Raw genomic sequence first — 6,000 nt, 5'->3', positions numbered from 1 at the left:
AGAGCAATAATGGAGCGGCCTGGATTGGGATTTGGTGATTCCAGGTAAAGAGGGCTCCGGAGGGAGGGCCGCAAGCCCTGGAGACCGGGAGGAGCTCGGGGAAGGGGGGAGAAGTCACCGGAGGGTGCCACCTGGCCCCGGGCACCCTCGGGCTCTGCAGGAGCTGGGGATGAGCCCTCCCGAGCCGGGACGGGCAGGGCGGCTCTCCCCACGCCAGGCCGGTGCCGCGGGGGGGTTCGGGGACTCGGAGCTGCATTCCCGGGCGGAGCAATCCCGGCGGAGCGGGTCCGGTGTGCGGGCACAGCGAGGGATCCACGCGGCGCCCCCGGGTGCGATTCACACGCTGCTTCCCCTGCACCCCCTCCCTGCCCGATCCTGCCCTGATCCCTGCCCGATCCTGCCCTGATCCCTGCCCTGCCCCCCTCCCTGCCCGGATCCCTGCCCCGATCCCTGCCCGGATCCTGCCCGGATCCTGCCCCAATCCCTGCTCCGATCCCTGCCCGGATCCCTGCCCCGATCCCTGCTCCGATCCCTGCCCCAATCCCTGCTCCGATCCCTGCCCGGATCCTGCCCCAATCCCTGCTCCGATCCTGCCCCGATCCCTGCCCGGATCCCTGCCCGGATCCCTGCCCCGATCCCTGCCCGGATCCCTGCCCGGATCCCTGCCCCGATCCCTGCCCGGATCCCTGCTCTGATCCTGCCCGGATCCCTGCCCAGATCCCTGCCCCGATTCCTGCCCGGATCCCTGCCCGGATCCCTGCCCGCATCCCTGCCCGGATCCCTGCCCCGATCCCTGCCCGGATCCCTGCTCTGATCCTGCCCGGATCCCTGCCCAGATCCCTGCCCCGATTCCTGCCCGGATCCCTGCCCAGATCCCTGCCCGGATCCCTGCCCAGATCCCTGCCCCGATCCCTGCCCCAATCCCTGCCCCGATCCTGCCCGGATCCCTGCCCGGATCCCTGCCCGGATCCTGCCCCAATCCCTGCTCCGATCCTGCCCGGATCCCTGCCCCGATCCTGCCTGGATCCCTGCCCCGATCCCTGCTCCGATCCTGCCCGGATCCCTGCTCCGATCCTGCCCGGATCCCTGCCCCGATCCTGCCTGGATCCCTGCCCCGATCCCTGCTCCGATCCTGCCCGGATCCCTGCCTGCTCCCGGCTCCCGGCGCCGCCGTTCCCGGGCAGAGGGGAGGGAACGGGAGCTCAGAGCCGGGATTTCATTCCCAGGGAAGGAACAGAAACTCCCCCCGTGGCCCCGGGGAGGGAATAAAGCGCTCACGGTGGCACCGAGGCAGGGCCGGAGTTTTTCCTGGAAGTGTTGGCAGGGAGAGGGAAAACAAACGTGGGGGGCTGGGAATGAGGGATGGCCACGATCCAGGCCCGAATCCTGGAATCGGGTCCAGACCTGGACTCCCAGATTTCCTTTTATGTGGGCATTCCCAATTTCCACCCCTTGCCCAGGAATCCAAACCTCAGGCTCCTGTTTTTGTGCTATTCCCACTTTTCTCCCCTTGCCCAGATATCCGAATTTCAGTCTCTTACCTATTTGGGCATTCCCAGCTCCTGGGTATTCCCAATCTCCTGTCCTTCCCAGACATCCAAATTTCAGGCTCCTATTTTTGGGGCATTCCCAGCCTCCTCCCCTTCCCAGACATCCAAACTTCCGTCTCCCACTTCCACTGGCACATTCCCTCCTCCAGAAAAGACCAAAAAAAGCCACTTCCCTTCCCTTTCTCCCCAGAATCCAGAGCACCAGGCCAACTCCAAAAATTCCTTCCCACCCTCCCAGGACAGGTCCTGCCCCCGGGAGCAGGGTTTTACTTCCCAAAATTTATTTATTCCCAAAATAAATCCCTTCTCCAGCACTCTGGGAGGGCTTTGCCAGCTGCTGGTGGAGTTTCAGGATGAGCTCCCGCATCCAGCCAGGAGCTGCTTCCCAAAACCCACGGAGCCTCCAGAATCCGTGAGGACTTTTCCTCACCAAGCCCCGAAAGTTGGAAAAAGCTCTGGAAAATTTCACATTTCCAGGAAATAACGGGAGCGAGGTTTGGATTCAGGAGGGGAGGGAGAGGGAAATGTGGGGAACTAAAAATATTCCCGGAGGGTTCAGGTTTGCTGGAGGAAGGAGACAAAAAAATGGTTAAAATCTCATTGAGGCGACAGCAAACAAACAAACAAACAAACCCGCACAAAAGTTGGAGAAACCCGGAGAAATCCCAGAGAATCGCCGCCGGAGAAGCCCCGGGAGCGGGCGGGAGCAGGAGGAGGCTCCAAGGATGCGCGGCTGCCGGAGGGATGCGAGCCGCGGTTTCTAAGGAGACCAGGACGGGCCATTCTTCCAGCCCGGAGAGGAGAATTCCTGCTCCGGGAGCCGCGGGGAGCGAGGGAGGAGCTGCAGGAGCAGCAAGGCCCGAGGGAAAATCCCCGCATCCCAAAGCCGCTCCCGGGATCGCTCCCGGGATTCCCGGTGCCCTGGGTGGTCACTGCACGGGGCAGCCCGGCTTCCAGCCAGGAACGATCCCGGATTTCCCCGCCACAGGCACATCCCGAAGCCCGGCACGCAGCGATGCCAAACATTCCCGGTTTCCAGCAGCTCCTGGGACTGTTCTCCCATCCCGGGAAGGAGCTGCCACCAGCAACCTCTCCCCATCCATGGGTTCTCCTGTGCCATGGGGGAAGGAAAACCTTGGGAATCCCAGCCCCAAACCTTGGGAATCCCAGCCCAAAACCTTGGGAATCCCAGCCCAAAACCTTGGGAATCCCAGCCCAAAACCTTGGGAATCCCAGCCCAAAACCTTGAGAATCCCAGCCCAAAACCTTGGGAATCCCAGCCCCAAACCTTGGGAATCCCAGCCCAGACACTCCCAGCATCCAGGGGAGGATTTTTGGGAAGGGAAGGGAAGGGAAGGGAAGGGAAGGGAAGGGAAGGGAAGGGAAGGGAAGGGAAGGGAAGGGAAGGGAAGGGAAGGGAAGGGAAGGGAAGGGAAGGGAAGGGAAGGGAAGGGAAGGGAAGGGAAGGGAAGGGAAGGGAAGGGAAGGGAAGGGAAGGGAAGGGAAGGGAAGGGAAGGGAAGGGAAGGGAAGGGAAGGGAAGGGAAGGGAAGGGAAGGGATGCAATCCCAAAGGAAGAGGCTGGTTACTGCCACGTTTTCCATGGCTGCGGGGGCTTTTCCAGCTCCAGGGGCTCCTGCAGGAGGTGCCTGGATCCCCTGGGATCAAGGAGCAGCTCCTGGGAATGCTGGAACCCAGCACGGAGCATCCCGGTGCTGCCAGCGCTGCCGGGATCCGCAGGCAGGAGAAGCAGCGGGATAACGGGAGAGGGAAGTTTGGGAGGATGGAAAACACAGTTCAGGCCTGGAGAAAAAACAACAGGGACAGCTGTCAAGGACAGGAATGGAAAACTCAGCTCAAATCCCTCCAGACTCCAAGAACTCAGCAGAGAATTCCCAGCTCAAATCCCAGCCCTGCCTGCAGTGGGAACACGGTCAATAATTCAGGAATGGCTCGGAGGGGCTGGGATGGAGGAGCCCCCGCCCCGTTCCAGGACAGCTCCCGGGTTTGGGAGCTGCTGCTCCCACTTCCCATGGAACTGTGGTGGCTGTGGAAATCCGGGAATGCAGGAGAGGATCAAACAGGGAGGGGGGGAGGCTCCCATATTCCCAGGCTTTTCCAATATCTCTGTTCCAAACTGCATCCAAAATTTCCCTAGAGGAGAACAGCCCAAAGCAGGAGGGAACCCCGAGCTCAGGCACGGGGGCTCTGGAATGTCGTTCAGGAAAACACAATTCCAACGGCAAATCCAGGGAAGAGACGGCTCAGAAGGAGATTCCTGCTGGACTCTGTCCAGGGAATGATGGAGAAATGAGGGAGCGAGGCAGTGCTGGAGCATCCCGGGCTCCTGCTGTGCCTGGGGAGCAGTTTGGGAGCTCCGGTTTTCCAAACCTTTGGAATTGCAGCCTGGTTTTAACTCTGCTCCCTCTCCTTGCCTCAGCATCCGACACATCCCCCTGGCTGCTGAAATCCAGCCTGGAATTTTCTCATTCCCATTCTCATTCCTATTCCCTTTCCCACCCATTTTCATCCCCATTCCCTTCCCATTCCCATTCCCATTCCCATTCCCATTCCATTTTCATCCCCATTCCCATTCTCATTCCCATTCCCATTCCCATCCCCATTCCCACCAATTTCCAGATGCCTGCTCCCATTTCCAGTTGTTTTTTCCCTGGAGAAAGCAGAGCCATTCCTGGATTTTCCCTCATCCCAGCACCGCTCCCCTTGGATTTACCCGGATTTTGGGATGCTCCAGCACTTTCCACGGACAGGGATTTGTCCGTCCCAGCCCTGGGTCCCAGCAAACGTTGGGATCTTTAATTAACGCCCTCCTTGGCTCACTGGGCTCAGCCAGATGGAGCTTAATTTAATTAGGAGATTTTAATTACCCATAATAGCAGGATTTCCAAGCCATGGAGAGGTTTTGGGATCAGCCCCAATCCCCCCCTGGAGCTGCCCATGGGATGCAGGGAATGCTGGTCACTGCTTTCCCAAAATTGGCTGGATTTGATCAACATTCCAAGGAATTTTTCCACAATCTCCTCCAATATTTGTGGGAAACCGGGCCTGGAATGGCCACACCCAAAGAAATCCATTGGGAAATGCCATCCATCCCAAAAATCCTCAGCATCCATCCCAAAAATCCTCAGTATCCATCCCCAAATTCCTCAGCAGGGGGGAACCGCTGAGCCTGGAGGGAGCTCTGGGAAGAACATCCAGGGTTTTTTGTTTCAGGGATCAGAATTTGCCAAAAAATCCAGAGGGATCTCCAGGACCTCATCCCTGCTCCGAGGGCTGGGGCTGTCCCAGTTCTCCCAGTTTGGCCAGTTTATCCCCCACCAGCTGGATGAAATCCTTGCCTTTTCCTGCTGTTCCTGGGGGAATCAGGGATCCGGGGAGCTGAGCTGTTGCTGGGAGCAAGAGGACAATAATAAATGATATAAAAATAATAAAATAATATAATAAAATACATCAAGTGATCAGAATAATGATAATAATAATATTTCCAAGAGGAGCTCTCGGTCCCATCCTCTCCTTCCCAGGATCCCTCCTCATTCCATGCCACAATTCCCCTTTTCTCGCCAGCCCTTCCCAATTTACTCCCTCAATTAACACAGCTCCTCCAGGGATTTGAATAATTCAGTCCCACGGATGGAATCCGATGGAAGGAGCAGCAGAAATCCCAACTCCACTTGAACCAAAGCCGGGCTGGATTTTCCTGCCCACGCTTTGCCCAGGAAACTTCAAAAAGCCAAATCCTACGGAGCTGCTCCTGCTTTATTTATCCAGTTTATTTTCCAAAAGCCTCCCAGGCCATTTATTTCTCCAATTATTTCATGTGCTGCTCTTTTATTTTTCCCCTGTTTTTTCCCAGTTTCTTTTTCCTGCCCCACTCAGGAAAGTCTCTCCCCCTTTTTGTGCATCCACAGCACCCCCAGCTTTAAATTAAATTAAATTGAAATTTATATTTATATTTAAATTAAATGGAAATCAAACACACCCAAGATCTGGGATTGCCAATTTTCCTGCAGCCTGAGCCTGGAATTGCAGCCAAGGAGCAAAGTGGGCAGCAGGTCAGGAAAGGACAAATAAACCCAACCAAACCCTCTCTAATTAAATGTCTTCATATTAAATTAACTCCAAAAAAAGTCATTGGGAACAAGTGCGGGGGGGATTTGGGACACCAGGATGGAGATGAAGGAAAATGGAGGGAGAGGGAGAATTTCAGACAATTAATCCCAGGAAGTGGAGAGAGCCTCAGAAATGGAGTCAAAAAAATGAAATTAAATCAGAATTTGCTCTGTTCCCTTTCGTGGGAGAGCTCCCACGACCAGGAAAAATCCCACAGAAAACACCTGGGACAAACTGGGACAGCCAGGGACAAATCCAGGGAAAAGTCTCCTGGTTTGGATGCTCTGAGGGGCTGGAGCTGGGAGCAGGGACAGGGCAGG

The sequence above is a fragment of the Lonchura striata genome, chromosome 25, assembly GCF_046129695.1.
Source record: "Lonchura striata isolate bLonStr1 chromosome 25, bLonStr1.mat, whole genome shotgun sequence".
NCBI classification, from domain to species: Eukaryota; Metazoa; Chordata; class Aves; order Passeriformes; family Estrildidae; genus Lonchura; species Lonchura striata.
Note: the sequence above shows the minus strand (reverse complement) of the source record.